We start from the raw sequence: 17615 nt of genomic DNA, 5'->3' as shown, positions 1-17615 counted from the left end.
TGCAATCTATGTTTCATTCTGTAAAACATATGTGGTATAAGAATCGCGTTTGGTCGATATAACATAAATGAAAAGGATAAAGAAATATTGTTTAACTTGTATTATTCCTTCCAGTCTGTCTTTTAGAAGGAACCATAAACAGCACAGTTTATGATAACTGGACGGCAGTAGTCCTTCAGAGGTTTCTGATATTATTATCGTATTGCCGGAAGGGGATAAACCTTAGTTAAATTGTTCATTGTGAAACGATGCAAAATATAACATATCATAAAGATGATCTGATATGATTTTGATATGATCACTGCAGAGAACACTTCAATTAAATCAGGCAGTCTTGGCATGATTAAATTATATTTCATAAATGTGTCCTAATTCACATTTAGTACTACACATATTGATTTTTCAACAATAAGGATAAATCGATCACTTGGTATTAAATTCAACGCCCACATTGTGGAACACAGTCGTATGTATGTATCTTTGTAAGTATGTATGTATGTATGTATGTATGTATGTATGTATGTATGTATGTATGTATGTATGTATGTGTGTGTATGTGCGTGCGTGCGTGCGTGCGTGCGTGTGTATGTGTGTTTGGGGAGGAGGGGTGTGGGGTGTAGTATGATTGTTTCATATTAACTACACTCAAACCTGAAATCGTGCAATACGTCAGTTATTATAATGGATGGATATTTTGTTAAAAGTTCGGGCATTAAGGTCCAACGACTACGTCTCGTATGAAACCATTTTCAGATGTTAATTATGCATATACGGCCGTTAACAGACCGTTCAACACACACAGTGAAGTGTAGGATGATTTCATTCCGTAAACACAAATATTTTTATTAAGTTTACGGTTTAGCGAACACACCTGAATAAACAGCATAAAATATTAATGGCATCGAGTGGGATGCCGGTGCAATGGTTGACATTACCAACAAAATCAAAATGCCATGTGTCCCATTTGTTGATGGAAGAGTAATGAACCGAAGATGGAGAAGAAATGTTCAGTCCTTCGTTTTAATCTCCTATTAGTGTGTTGACTCGGTTGATATTTACTGGAAAAAGTAGCCACGTGGATAGAATCCCAAGATGAGAGGACTTGAAAAAGCGCGTTTCGTTAAACATCTGACTTTGTCATCGTATCGATCACAAACTTCGTCTGTGGGTGTAAACTCTGCCTGATTAATGGTGCCATTTGCTCTTCCGTCAGCTAGGTAGCTCTTAGGAGAAGGGGATTGATGAAGCTGTGTATGTTACGGTTGTTCAAGCACCGACATTAATCTAGCAGGTCGACTTCATCGTGATTAGTTACGAATTTAAAATCACATGCATTACATTTAAGGCGTGTAGATTCTTATCGGGCGCTTCCATGTCATTGTTTCTCCCTCTTTGAATGTCACATCTCATTTTTTGACCTGTATGACACTGCTGAAAATGAAATTGAATGTAAAAGTTCCAATTTCTTACTGTAGATTTACTAAATGGATATTAACTGTTTTTATGGTAATATCTAAGGGGTTATGAGAACGTAGTGACTTGAAATGAAACGAAACAGGTATATTCTTATACTACAGTCGTGCCCCGTTTATCCGGACACTTGAAATGTCCGGATATCCGGATTTGCCACGAGAATACGCAAAGTGTTATTGAATAGCTTTCATCAGCATTATTATCAAAATACGATTCTGTTCCAATGCTTTCTGATCCTGAGGTACATGCGTGTTCTACGTCGTTAAATAGCTATTCTAGCGACTACTCTGCTGAAAATAGTTGCAACTACTTTTTCTTAGACCCATTCATTTGATGAAGCTCGAGGAGATTTTGCAGGATTTTAATGCCTCAGGTCTTTAAGAACTTGATTGCTGTTGACCTAGCTTCAATCACACGCACTGAATCATTAATGTATTTGTCTGGTTACATTCGTAACATCTCCGGATGATCTCCGTTTACAGCTGTATGCTGTGGGCTGGTTATCAGTAGGAAAGCATCCTTCTTTAACCACCATGTTGAACACCCGGTGTCCATTCATACAGTTTTTAAATAGTTTGCTTTTGCATTCAATGAAAACTGTTCTCAAAAGACCCTACGAGTGCGTGTCCACATGTTCAAGAACGATTCATCCTGCCAGAATGAACGTGTAAAATGACAAAAAAATCACAAAATAATCACACGACGCAAATAGTCCTGCCTGTTCAGTTTAATCTCCTGAAACATGCAAAAGAGCAATTTGTGTCGTGTGGATATTTTTGGAACTGCTTTATACATGTGCTACACTAGTGTGTGTATATGTACAGAGGTGAAATTCAATTGTATGTGTTTATATAATTATGTTATATATAATTATGTGTACATATAATAATGTGTATATATAATTATGTTACTGGTCATAGTTTACGCAAGTGATAAATAGTCATATGTCATGTCATACAAACAAGCAAACCCAGACACGCACGCACGCACACATATATACATAGTTTAATACTTAAAACTTGTATTTGTATGTAGTTTTTGCCGACAGAAATCTTTGATTCAATGTCACACAGCACTTGCAATGAATGTTGATCACTGGACGCGTTCTTCCTCTGTACTACACATATATTGACACAATTTCCATTTCTGTTTCAGAAAGAATGTCAAGGACAATACTGCTCTTCCTGTCATGCGTAGTGCTTTGCTGTGTGTTCACATCCGTTTCGGCGAGATATTTGGATTGCACAAAGGAATGTTACTATAACCGTTACTATACGTCATGTGACTGTCCCTCTCCTAAGTTGCCTTTACGGTGGGGAAAGAGAGGGGTACGCGTTCCGTTCAGATGGGGAAAAAGATCTTTTGATAACAACCAACCAGGATCATATGGCGACAGGTAATGACTACTATTTTCATACATCAATTCCAGGTAAGAATAGATCCCAAGCATCTTTGCTGTTTGCAGAAGTTGACTTCAGTGGATCGGTTGTCAGACTCTGACCTGTCTGACTGCGAATCTGTGCTCATGTTTTACAGGCCGCCTTGACGTTGTCAATATGATATTGTCGATTGTTGATGATGTTGACTCTCTGTTTCCGTGTCTTCATCTGAAGCTTCTGAATACTCGTTTTATTGTTAAAGCTATGAAATGTTGAATACGGCATTATGTTCCAGATCTATACATTTTCATTCACACGAAAATCGGACCAGTTGCATATTTATATTCTGAACACAGTCAGGCCTTATCCATGAAAGGCATAAAGATATTTTGTAAATACTTGAAAACAATGTAACCTTAACACCAATACAGAGGATAGCAGATCGTACCAAGTGCTCAGAAAATTGAAACAAAGATTTGTATAAAGTGAGTGAGTATGGTTTTACGCCGCGTTTAGCAATATTCTAGCAATATCACGGCGGGGGACACCAGAAATGGGTTTCAAATATTGTAACCATGTGGGGAATCGAACCCGGGCCTTCGCTGTGACGAGCGAACTCTTTAACCGCTGGGCTACCCCACCGCCCCTATATGCATAAAGACAAACATTACTAAGGGGGACTCATCATATTTACATGTTAAACATTCCTTGAGCATGGCGCAATTTAAAATGGACATCCATGATCGCTATAGTTATACAAACCTGTTTCAAAGTTGCATTTTCTTTCTTACAAACAATTTCAAATGTCTGGAGTTGTGGTTCTCTGCATTTTGTCATAAATCTACCTAGTTTTTATTGAACTTTGCCTATAAGGAGCAAGGATATGAGGGTTTGGCTGAACAGAATGAGCGTCCTTGATCGATCTGTTTTTACAGTAAGCGTGAACGTTGTGACGTCGCTTAACGTCGGTTTAACATGACTTTGTAACATTTCGCTTGCAAACTACATTCTTATTAACTTTATTAATTAAGAATAGTATAATTATGTACGTGACAAAGGTTGTCTTAAATGTAACAGCACGTGGAGGACATTACAGCACTTGATGCATCAGTGAAAAAAGTCATGTCCGATGCAATTCCCTATTTTGACTTGTACCATACGTTTGCGATTTTTGTCAGGTGAAGAGTTGACAAACTTTTGCATATGTTTATGACGGGTGCTAGGCGGGGGAGGATACTTTTCGCGAACACATGGTATCATCACTGTCTGTCAGTGATTCATGAACACACGCTCAGTCATCATTTATTGTGTCAATCACTGGAGGTTTTGGTCCAAACTTCATATTTGGAAGACTGCGTCGTACACCCGTAACACTACTGAATATGGCATGAAACAATCTCATAGTCAATCAATCTTTATTTCAGTACTTAAAAAGGCCACAGGCCTGTAGTACATTTAGAGTTTACATGAGTAGATAGAAGTCATTTATAAATTCTTTTCTGCAACAATACGTTTTCTTAATCTCATAGCGAAATAGATGTACATTGCCAGATTCTGTAATATTGATGTGGTAGTATCTGTTAATAGTGAAATTAATGTTGTTACACTTGGATGCTTATAATATTATGGCTTTAAGTAGTTCGTTCGTAGAGTCGTATAAACAGGACAGATTAGAAGGAAATGTAGTTCATCCTCAACAGTACTCATATTACATAACTGACATATTCTGTTTTCTCTTTGTATACCTGCATACCTGCCAGTTTCAATAAATAATTCATGGGAAGAGCAACGAAAACGAGAGAGAGCTATACGGAACTTCTATACGCCGATTTTTGCTAAATAGTCTTCAAAACGTATGTCCGATTTCCATTGATTATAGTATAAACATTTTGTGGATAGAAGTAGTGATTCCGACCAAGACTGGAAATAGATATCTTTCATTCTTTGTGTAAATGATATGATAAAATTGGTATGCAACTGAACATTGTGATCACACCACACATAACCATAACCAGTTTTATACAACAACTCCCTAATATCACTCACCCAATTTCTTTTCCCATTTTCGTCATACAATTTCATCATATCATAACATTTTTTCGGAAACCTATGGCAAGGCTTATGCAGTAATCTTACCCAATACTTTATGTCTTTAATGGAAGAGTATATAAACAAGGGGAATCGACCTAATTCTCCGTAAACCATCCTATTACATGTGTTCGGTTTTACACCAAGAAACTTTTTGCAATACTGTCATATTGTTGTAATCCCCATATTTCAGAGCCATATAGAAGTAGTCATAGTGATGATATAATTAAAATTGTACAATCGACGCAGCTTTTAGCAGAGATTTCTCGTGGAAAGGGTTTTGTTGTTTCTATTTACATCACACGTTATATACCTACCTCAACAATTGATCACAGATATCAATGAATTCATTCTGGGCAATTGCACTGGAGAAAAGGTACATCATGGATGAGTGAGTGAGTGAGTTAACTTTTATGCCGCTTTTAGCAATTTTCCAGCAATATCGTGGCAGGGGACACCAGAAATGGGCTTCACACATTATGCCCATGTGGGGAATCGAACCCGGATCTTAGGCGCGAACGCCTTAACCACTGGGCTACCCCACCGCCCAAGCACCTGTTGAAGCCTTGACGATTAACAAGCCTTGGATGCTATTGCAATCATAAACAGAACTGTCTTCCAATAAGCCGTTTACGTATAGTTTCGACACCAGTACATCATGCATGCCCTTCAAATGTCACAGATCACAAGTAGGTATCACATTATATGTTAACAAGCTATAAAAAGTTGAACATTGACGCAAATCACCCAATCATGTCAAAATTTAGTTTATTAGTAGCTCATAAAAATCCAAATAGATCTCATGAACCTATCAGTGTTTTCTCCTCATAAGGTAGGCCCATGATGTTTGCAAGATAACATGTTCCTGATTCCAATCTGGGCTTTGATATATCACTGTTATTGGATAAGAAACATTTATAATGGCAATGTACACTTGCTTCATTTGAAGCATTAAACGTATCGTTAAGATAAAATATTTTCTCTCCCGAGGAAAACAACATCATCTGTCACAGATTATATTTTACTAATTGGCAATTTGCACATGAATCGCTTGTATAATATGATAGGACAATTATATTTATGAGTCATTGAAATGCAGTAATGGCTGATCACATGTAAGCTTTGATTGAATTCTAAGAAATAAACTATAATGAAGGAGAAAAGAGTAGAGATGGAATGGGCAGAGAAAAGTGGATAAGGAAAGAGGAAGAAAGTGTATACATGTGTGCGTGTGTTTTGTTTTGTGTGTTAGTGTGTGTAATGGAATTTTTTTCTGATTCTTACTGGAAAAAGGGAGAAAGGAATAAGATGAGGTGTGTGTGTGTGTGTGTGTGTGTGTGTGTGTGTGTGTGTGTGTGTGTGTGTGTGTGTGTGTGTGTGTGTGTTGGGTCTTTGTGATAGCATGAAACAAACGCTTCATTAGTATATTTGGAGGCACTACTTTTGGAGGAATTACTACTGAAATATGGAGATATGAATAAGAAGATGTGTGTAATGGGTGTTTGTTTGTGTGAGTGTGTAACGGATGCTTAAATAGTATACCTAGAGACATTCCCCTTCACTATTGATACCCGTGCTGAGTACCATATTACATTAGTAGGTTGCATCATGTGCAAGTTCCTGTACAGAACATATTTGTCCTTGGCCTTTGCAAGTACAACAATATGGTCAATAGCTTCTTGTTAGCTTGACCAGTAGATTGATTATTTTGATCTTTCTGCTTTTCCTGATGTCTTCTTATCTCTCACCTCACAAAGAAGTGGTAGTGAAAATTAAAATAGTTGCAGGTGAGGAGGTTTTGTAGCATGGGTTAGTAATGTCAAAAGTCGTCCCGCAGCTGTAGAACATGCGAACGGAGCATGTTGACGTTTTCCCAAGTTGGCACATCTGTATAATGACAGCGTTTAAATGTTCATCTGCATTGTGCTGATATTGCGGGTAAAGTCAAGTTGTTTATTTGAATGAAAGCCATTGGCCAATATACACATATTATAATACAATTTGCATCGAACATGAATTACATACAATGTAATATACATACTTTTATATATGCTACAGATTTCAAACATAATGTTCTCTTAAGATTAAGCTTTGTCAAATATGTCTACTTAAATTATCTAATACGTCTGTATGTACACTTTGAATTAATTAGCTGTCTAAATTTGTGAATATTTGTGGTGATACATACATGGTAGATAAAGCTGTCTTAACTTGCTTTAATATTTACATAAAAGGATAAAATGATATTCATCACCAACTCCAGTATTACACATTTGACATAGTCGTTGACTTCCCTCGTTAACTTTTAATTTTAAAATTCCACATCTAAGTCTTTATGTTTCATTGTTTTTTATTTGTTAATAGAGTGAGATGCTTTCTGATTCTAATATGCTTTAATATTATCTATATAAACTATATCTAATACTTTCTTGTATAATACCATTCCATGATAGTAAATATACTCATGCCAATAATGGTTGTCATCCCCAAACCCACCCCCCTCACCCCACCCCCCACCCTCCAATTAAAAATTGAAGGGGGTGCCAACCATTATTGGCATGAGTATACATATCAACTGCAACCTTCTTAAACATTTGAAGGAAAACTTCAAATTTCACCAATACCTTGAGACAACCAGACATAACCAAAACCATGTGAAAAATTAGAAGATTACGAACAAAAGAAATATAGGTTGTATATCCACAGTTATCATAACAGACATAAGCTTTAGAATGCGCATGTTGTGCATGGGCGTTAAAATGGATTGAACACACTGAAATTGGACCATATGGTGTCAACTATATGCTGAAAGCCACTGTTCAGGTACTGGCAAGCGGCGAAAGCCTTTCGAACTGGCACCTAGGACCACCAGATTCATAGTCATCTTCTTTGGAACCTTTGTCTCGCTTATGTTCAGTATCTCATTGCAGGGGCCGTGGGATAGCCTAGTGGTTAAAACGTTCGCTCTTCACGCTGAAGACTCGACTTCGATTTCCCACATGGGTACAATGTGTGAAGCCCATATCTGGTGTCCCCCACCGCGATATTGCTGGAATATTGCTAAAAGCGTCGTCAAACCATATTCACTAACTCACTTCCATTTCAAATTACCATTAAATAGAGGAAATTTCCCAGGATTCAGAAAACGCATCATCTCAATCCCGTATCACAGATTATTCAATCCGTTGTAAAATCAAGAAAGGTCTGTGTTTATGTTACTATCTTGCACAAAACATTTTAAGAAAATGGCTCACCCCATGGTACGTTGGATACTTGCTTCTGAATGTGTGATGATAGATTGGTTACATCTTTATCTTCAAATGTTTAGGACAATCTGTCAAGATACGGGAAGAACTGTCACCTTGGGTTTATTGACAAAACACCACGTGAAACGCTTAACGAACTAGGATTATGACGCTTCGGTAAGAAGAAGGCATTCCTTGTACACATTCCACTTAACTCTGATCATTGTATACATATGCTTCGTATATCGGTATTCATAATATACGTGGAGAAACGAATAAAGGAACACAGGAAACGTCAAGCGTTCCTTTATTATTTTCCAGTTTTCATCACCACAGCGCTATTCAAAGTTGGTGATGAAAACTAGAAAATAATAAAGGAACACTTGAAGTTTCCTTTGTTTCTCTACAAATATAATAGGGGGGGGGGGGGTAGCCTAGTGGTTAAAGCGTTGGCTCGTCACGCCGAAGACCCGGGTTCGAATCCCCACATGGGTACAATGTGTGAAGCCCATTTCTGGTATCCCCCGCCCTGATGTTGCTGGAATATTGCTAAAAGCGGCGTAAACCGAAACTCAGTCAGTCAGTCAGACAAATATTATAATCAAACAGCCATTTAGCTTCCACTGTATTACCCACATATACCAGTATTTAATAGGGGCTATGGAAACGCACATTTAGATTCCACATTCCACATTCCATGTCAATTCTGTTGCACGAACGCTAGTATTTGCGTCCCAATGTATGATAGTATTCGTTGGCGTCCTTGCTTCAGTTGCTATCTAAATTTCATGGAAATCGAACAACAACTGCTTTGGTGCTTTCAGATGATTACCAATGAAATATGTTGACGTCACAATAATGTTTGCCTCGCAGCTGGGTTTTATATCTTACGGAATATGATATTCCTCACAAACCTCATCTTACAGGAAACTACATCTATGAAGCCAGGAAAATTGATATACACTCGTATCTATTTTACGGAACATTATACTTCCTGGTACCTTCGTATTTATGCACCTGCATGTATAAACAGCAGAATATCTGAGCGTGTACCCAGCAGGCGTAATTCAAAATTTCCATATCAAACGTATGAGTTTCTACTAAATCAGTAAAGGCTCTGTTATCTCGATAGATTTTTCTGGACACACGTCCTCTTTTAGCGACCACTTGATGTCATCATTGACTTTCAGTGGTCCATTCATCTTACATCCATTCATCTTTGATCCATTCATCTTTTATCAGTGAATGCCAATTGAAATCTGTTTCGGCCAATAATCAAGACTGGACATTCCCTCACATTAACGGCTTAGATTACAGAAGACAACCGCTACAGCGAAATAAAATTAGTGGCCCTTCTGCATTCGTTATAATTTTACCCTTGAAGATCTGGGTTAGAATTGGTCTCCAGCAACCCAACCCATGCTTGTCGTAAGAGGCGACTAACAGGATCACTTACTTAGTTGACACGTGACATCGTATTCCAATGGCATGTATTGATGCTCATGACGTCAATCACTGAATTGTCTGATCCAACTCGACTATTTACAAAGTTTACATTTAGTTGGAATATTACTGAGTGTGACGTTACACAATAATCAAACAGTTAATGTACAGAGGCCACTTCGGGTTTGTATCGATGCTTATACTCACTGGATTGTTTGGTCCAGTCATGATCATTTAAATACCGCCACCACACAACTGGAATATTGCCGAGTAAGGCTTTAAACAACAACCAAACCAACCCAAATCATTATGCTAGTAATTCATAGTAAACCAAAGGGCAAGTGGTCGAGACCAAAAAATATGCATGATCGATAAATGCTAGTTTATTGTATATGCCGACGGTTGTCGCCTTAATAATTGTTCCCACAGTACACTGGATTTAAGTAATATTCCTTGTTTAACGTTGCATGCTGCTATATTAATATGAAGGAGGACAGTATATCTGGGCCAAATAGTCCAGGGATTGAAACCAAAAAGAACAGCGCACGCCATCGGGGTTCTATAACACTCTTTCATCCAGGGCACAGGGCCTAATGTGGATGACGCGATACATTAAATCGCATCTTGCAATATCTGCCAGGGACCTATTTTAACCCACAAAATGGGACGGAAGACTGGAACTCTATTTAATTAAAGTGATTGTCATGGTTGCATGAGGATGTGACACAAATCCATGTGACGTAAATTTGATGCTTGGAAGACGTAGACACATAAATAAAACTAATGCAAAATGCAAAACTAATCGCTTTAATCAGGATTTCAGTCATAACTTAGCGTGTTGGCTTCATGTGGGTGGAAGATTCCATGAGATCGCAGACACTTATCACCGTACACATCAACTGTATAGTACAATCATGACGACGTTCGTGAGAAACTACACTGCATAGTCAATTATGGTGCCCAAGTGGCGGGTCCACATTTCCGTTTCCCGTTCTCCATTTTAAATAAATTGCAACTTTGTCCATGAAGGCAGACAGTTCGTTTCTCTGATCTGACTTAAGTGGGACAACCGACGACAGCAGATTTACAGGACCCATGAGACTGTAATTCGTATGATCATTCAGCATTTGCTTCTTTTTTCATTGTTAGTTAATGAGGCTTTTTACCCAAGGATCCAACTTTAGCGTAACAAGTGTGGGGAAGAACCGAACATTAAAGAATCTGTATTCATTTCAGCTATATAAGTCAGGTTAAATGGGTTGTATGTCGTGTGCAACTGTTTGCGCTCAATTTGCGATGGACGCGTATTTCATACGTGGGTGTGCGCTACTTGTGCCCTAGTCAGGATATATGGCTTTTACTTGAAATACCATGATGCGGTTCCCAAATCAGACCCACTATAATGACTCCGAACATCACCAGGAGGAGAACGGGTGGTCAAGTGGGGTAAGGTGTCGCTAGGTAGGTCTGTTCCACGTAAGCCCAGAACTTCTGGTTGACGGTTGGCATCGTAGATTTGTCGCAATTAGGAAGGATCATTCTCATTCTCCTTCCGAGTAACTTTCAGTTGTCACTGTTAAGTTACTATTCAGATGGCATTATTTTCCAAGCGACTGAGGTCCATTCACTCACTTATACAACACGTAGCATAAAGTGCCAGGCAAAGGAAGGTATATGCTTGGAAACTGGATTTCAGAAAAATGTTAGAACTCAATCTCATCGTTACCAGGAAAAAAACAGTCGCAACAACTTAAGTTCCCACTTCTTGATCATGTTAGCTACCCTCGCAGGTGGATATGTTCTTTTTCCCGACACTTTGAAACTGATTTGGTGCTTTAATCTACACTAATACGTGCTGAAATAGTACACGTGACCTGTTAAGACATATGTTGGTTTATGCGTATTGTCAAGAAGATAACTGTCATTACAATTTAATACAATGGGACGATGGTGTCCGACGGAACATTAAACTGTGTATTAACGTCATGAGGCATAAGCCAAAATGTCATATATGTCATGAGATATTCTACACGTGAGATATTGATTTCGACCAATGTGTTCTTACAATAACCAGCCCATGACAATAATTCCTAATAAGATAAAGTGAGTCAATAACATGATTCATGTATGTTTGCCGTCGGGCCCATTATTCAATGTTTTATCAGGTCCAACTTTATAAGTGATACATCAACTGGCTAGTTTTTTATGCTAAGGCAGGAGGTCTCAGTGTGACAATTAATCACGAAGGAAACTATTTGCAAATCGTAATTGTAATGGCATTAATAAATCTCCATCCCGTATCAAGCCACGGATGGAATGTATTTGTCCTGCGGTCATGCACGTTCTGTAGGTTGCAGATTCATATGGAATCATTGTTGTCATATCAAAGTGAAAGATGAAACGCTGCATGATCATGATATTTCAGTCCCATATCTATTTGATCGACACGATTTCCTAGAATTGGTTTTGTAACTGATTTTATCTAGCTCACATTCCTAATTGTAGCATTACGCTTTGTGTTTAATACCGTGTGCCAATATCTAAGGTTAGAAATTCCAGACAAGTGAATGTTGAATTAGATTTTTGTGTGCACTTTTGCATATCTGTACACCGTTCAAGATAAACGGTGGGTATATTCTCTGATTTCTCTCCTGGATAGTGCAAGGAGAACTACTCATAGGTCGGGCATTGTTGTATGACAATGCGTGAAAAGACGACCAATGATCACCAAGGCAACTTTTTCACTCATTTTTGTGTGTATGTTTAGTAAATCTTTTTTCACTTTTAGGGAAATATGGAATTTATTGTCAATATTGTCATGTATTCTACCCTTCAAAATATGGTTTTGTTTACCTGCCACTTGATATAAATTGACATTGGTCAGCTTATACGAATAGTAAGCAGACGGTTGAACCTCATGTTACTTGATCATTCTTTGGTTTAACTGTATGCACGCAGAGGCAGTTCAGGGTTGGCAGTTAAAATACAATAGGATACCGACTAATACTTTGCCGTCTAAATGTTCTAATACAGCTATTTTCTAATATCTGTATGCAATGGCGTCATCAAGCAACAGTTTCCATAGAGCCGCACTAATCTGATTCATTGAGCATAAACTTAAGTAAAATATTTCTTTCAGACATTATTAGGTTATAAGCAGCGAAAACGGTATGTATAGCAGGAAAACTAAAATATTAAAAAAATGCAACTGTCAAATCCAAAGGAACTTTCCGTTTCGTGCCTTAAATAATGTGTTTTATCCCGATCGCTGATAAGGGTTAGGGTGATTACGTTTTCAAAAGTCTTTAGGACCCGTTGAGATCAGGGTTAGAATTGATCTTCAGTAACCCATGTTTGTGTAAGAGATGACTGACGGGATCGGGTGGTCAGGCTCGCTGGCTTGGTTGATACATGTCATCGAATCCTAATTGCGTAGATCGATGCTCATGCTGTTGATCACTGGATTGTCTGGTCCAGACTGGATTATTTACAGACCGCCGCCATATGGCTGGAATATTGCTGAGTGTGTCGTAAAACTAAACTCACTCACTCACTCACTGATTTCAAAAAGCATCATATGGCTCTCTGTTGAACTTTTCATGCCACGATTGAAATTTAGTACGTGGCAAGACAAATGCATCACGGTATGGTAACGATCAGCTGTCACACAGTGACGAATTTAGGTATTCGTGAACAGGTGACGGTCATTTTATATTTTTGTTATCGGCGTTTCATAAATTCAGATCGACACTCCACTCACACATTTGCGCTCAGACCATGCCCAGTTACATGATACCCGGACTGACATGACAGAATTCGCATTTACTGTTCTTAATAACTGTCGTCTCTGGAACTAAGCTTCAAGCTTTCTTGTCGTGATCTGAAAAATAATCACTAGTGGCAGTGCCACTCACATTTTCATTTCAAGATGAACATGTTTTCGCTAAGAAAAACAAATATCCTCCACATATCTACGGCTTTCAAAATAATTATTTTATTTCTATTCCCCTTTGATCCGTAAGAACTTGCACAATGATAATCTTCATGGAATAGCATGACTATTTATCTTGTAAATAAATCTTTGTGATCTTTCATTTCGATGTCTTTGTTGAACAATAACGCCAAGGGACCACGAATTTAGTTCGCTATATCCGGCGTATTTAAAGTTTTTGCGTGTACACTTTGACGTCATTGCTGGTTCATTAAAATTCTGGTTACTGCTCATTATTAGAATCTAAACAATATCTGATCCTATTGATGCTACGTTTAACAAAGACACTTTTAGAACAGACTTCATTTTGCCGACTGCATCACAAACGTTTGTGAATGTTTTGTTTGAAATCAGATATCATTCTGACAGCAAAAATATTATAAAGGACTGTTCAGCATTTCATATACCGTGTAATAATATACTATCGAACACGGGGCGGTGGGGTAGCCTAGTGGTTAAAGCATTCGTTCGTCACGCCAAAGAACCGGGTTAGATTCCCCACATGGGTACAATGTATGAGACCCATTTCTGGTGTCCTCCGCGTGGTATTGCTAGAACATTGCTAAAAGCGGCTTAAACCTTAACTCACTCACTCACTCACTACAATCGAACGCCGTTGTGTCGGGTGTCGAACGTATGGTTGGATCGAAGTTTCAAATGATTTCAAATCACAAGGGCAACTCACTGGGGTACAAAAGACCCACATGTCAAACATTTTACTATCACACGGTTCCTAAAGATCCGGGTTAGAATTGGTCTTCAGCAACCATTACTTGACATTACAGGCATCTAATGGAAGCCTTGTAGAATTGGTTGATCTATGTCATCGTACCCCTTGTATGGATCGATGCTCCGGATGATTTCAATTATTCATGACACTCGTCATAATCCTGGTAAACAAGATAAAGAACAATGTCTCCTGTCGCAAACAATATGCCAATATCTCCCGACTCTGGTAAATTCTGGCAAGACGATTGCTTGTGTATGTTTATCTTCATTGTAAATACACTCCTTTTCACCGTAGGAGGGTTTTCATCCCTTACACAAAGGACGATACAATGATATACACTAGTTTAAAGGGCGGATTGGTTCCCTAATTGTTGAAACGTTCTTTGTAAATCTTTAGTGACTGTAGTCGTGTTACATGGGCTTCAAATGTTAAAATGTTACTTTTCTCTTATGGTTTTGGATTTGTTTGGATCTCTCAGGAAGTTGGTATTTGTTCTTTATTTCTTAGTAAGTTTTTGTAAAGAGTTAAAGATTGCCACCAACAAGATTAGTTTTCAAAAGTTTGTGAATTAAATAAGTTATGTTTCTATCAAGAATATAAATCTCTACTTACAGTTGAATATTATTTATCCACTCATAAGGATCGTGAATATAGAAGGCTTTTATTTTTGTTAAGATCTGGGGAATTGCCTTTAATGATAAACGTTGGTAGACGTTGTTCTCGATGGACGATTTTGTAATTTATGTATGAATGGATGTATAGAAGATGAATACCTTTTTCTGTTAATATGTAAAGTTTATTCCATTTTAAGACGTAAGTATATTCCTGAGTATTTCTGGAAACATCCATCTATTTATAAATTTAATGTGTAATTAAGTTGTGATAAAGTGAATATCCTAATTAACTTAGCAAAGTTTATAAAAGAAGCTTTAAGGTTCAGAAGTGTTTAAAAGGTATACCTAACCATTTTGTCATTGTTATTTTGTGAGTTTTGTACTTGGGCCTTTGACCTTTATACCGAATAAACTTTGAATTGAAAACGCTGGTCAAGTTGGAGACCCGAGCTCGATTCCCCTTATGGGTACAATGTATAAGACCCATGTCTGTTGTCCCCCGACGTAATAATGCTGGAATGTTGCTAAAAGCTCTCATTTACTATTACTCAATGTTGCTAGATCCCTGGAGCAAAAGTGATATAATAAGTATGATACATAATTATGCAAATCATCCCCTGATCCTGAGATCATGACAATTTCACAAGTACCTAAAACTTACAAAATCCTTAAACCACTATTAGAAATATCTACGGAGCCTGAGTCCATCTACGATTCCGACTATATCATGAATATAGCTACATAACAAAACAAAATGATTACCAAGATCATAGACACATAGTCCGTCTTGGTCACGCATAAGACAAGTATAGTTGAGCCACTAACAGAAACGAATTCCATCGATATGCCCTTGTGTATTTTAATTGAAGTTCACGTAGTTTCTGTTGCTGTTTCAGCTGGTACGATTCGGCACCAATGGACCTCTCGGCGTATTTTGAAGACATCGCATGAGATCATTGAAGACATTCGATGCTCGTGTGCAAACGGCGAGGCGAGAGTGACATAAATATTTATTTTGTAATAAACCTCCCAAACCATAGACTACTACATGACTTTCTGACGATACTCGGCATGGCTAAGAGGAGAGGAAGAGGAAGATGAGAGGAAGTGGCGGGGAAATGGCGTGCGTTCCTGTTTCTTGGACTAGATATAACAATACCATATTTACATGACATTTAACACAAACCATTGAAACCATTTCAATAAAAAAGGCATTTGTGAATTGATCTTCGACAGATTGCTGAATCAACATGGTGAACCTATCTATAACTTAACATGTGTGCATTTTACTGTTCGTTCTTTAACCAAATATTATTTTTCATGTGAAATGTTTGACCAAAATGTGACATTAAAATATTGTTTGTGTCTCCTAAACTTCAGTCAGAAGGATTAAGTTATCTATTGAAATGAAGACAGGAAGTTGTAATTATAATTATATTATACTATATTATAATATAGTTATTCTGACGTGTTGTGTTTGTGATATGCGATTATCCTCCTATACATAAATATCAAACTGGAGACCTGGAACATTCCTATTTTAATGAAAACTTAATATTACACATATTACAATATAACAGTTTGCCGTGTTAACTAAAAAGCGACCACTTACAATATCGGTTTACTAATGTAAGAAGAAAGTCAGTTTGAAGATTTTATAGAAATATATAGTTTTAATCTTGTTAAATGTATCTAAATTCTTCATGTATTGTGTAATTGCGCGTATTTTGAACGCATAGGATTGTGAATTTGAACAGATTAATAATGTATTAATCTATTCTATTGTCAAATCTGATTCATGGTGCTAAGCAAATATACATGTACTGTTAAACACTGAAGTGGTACACATGCTTTAAGTAGATTCTTCTTGTTATCGAGTACATTTCAACTGCGGTATTTGATGAGATTTTGATGACATATATAAAGAAGTAATACTATCAGTCCATTAGTATCACATGGCCATGCCGTATTAAGGTTCGCCGACATCGGAACCACGGGTGATAGACATGGAGGTAGTTGTTCTCACTAACAGTGATGTACACGTCTTCAGTAATTGTGTTGCTTTAGCAGGATTTCGATTTGAAGTGTGAAATAATTGTTCTTGAGGGTAAAATCTCATATATTCAACACGACACACGGGTATAGGTTAGATATTATCTGTGGCTGATTCCGGTAAATCAGAAAAACACAAATTATCTGCCAACTTTACATGATTGATAATATTCACTAATATTGATTGAAAATATGTTGCCTGTTAATGTTGATGCCACTAAGTTCACGGCGTGGAGCATGTTCTATTTGGATAATTATATGGTGGCTGCGGAGGATATTCGTATGTGTTTGTTGTTTGTAAACAAGGCGTTGCTCGCTCTACCGCAGTTTGGCACAGTCGCCACTGTACATCAGTTTGTGTGTACACATTACGTTTTGAATGTTGTTTTACATTTTCCCATCGGGGATTCCAGCTCATAGATCTGAAGCAACCTATGTCTTTCTGATGTGATAAATGGAACAAGTGGCCATGCTTGGTGAATGATTCCATGGATCGATGCACTGGATTGTCAATCACTTCATTGTCTTGTTCAGATTCCATTAACAGAGCGCCTTCACATGGTTTTAGAATTGCTGAGTGCTGCTTTCACACAGCAAGTG

At 37.7% G+C, this 17615-nt stretch overlaps 1 long non-coding RNA gene across 1 annotated transcript in view; it reads left to right on the top strand.

Annotated features, from left to right (window-relative positions):
- The window catches only part of LOC124259618, a 49399-nt gene extending 32107 nt beyond the window's left edge, over window positions 1–17292 (top strand). Inside the window, exons 2-3 of the long non-coding RNA XR_006893876.1 lie at window positions 2629–2869; window positions 15860–17292. This is a non-coding gene — a long non-coding RNA (uncharacterized LOC124259618). The remainder of the gene's footprint in view (window positions 1–2628; window positions 2870–15859) is intronic.
- Window positions 17293–17615: the final 323 nt, after the last annotated feature.

Source organism: Haliotis rubra, unplaced genomic scaffold (assembly GCF_003918875.1).
Source record: "Haliotis rubra isolate DU_JTF1 unplaced genomic scaffold, ASM391887v1 Scf73, whole genome shotgun sequence".
Classification (NCBI taxonomy): Eukaryota; Metazoa; Mollusca; class Gastropoda; order Lepetellida; family Haliotidae; genus Haliotis; species Haliotis rubra.
Note: the sequence above shows the minus strand (reverse complement) of the source record. Positions and strands in the feature narration are given on the sequence as shown.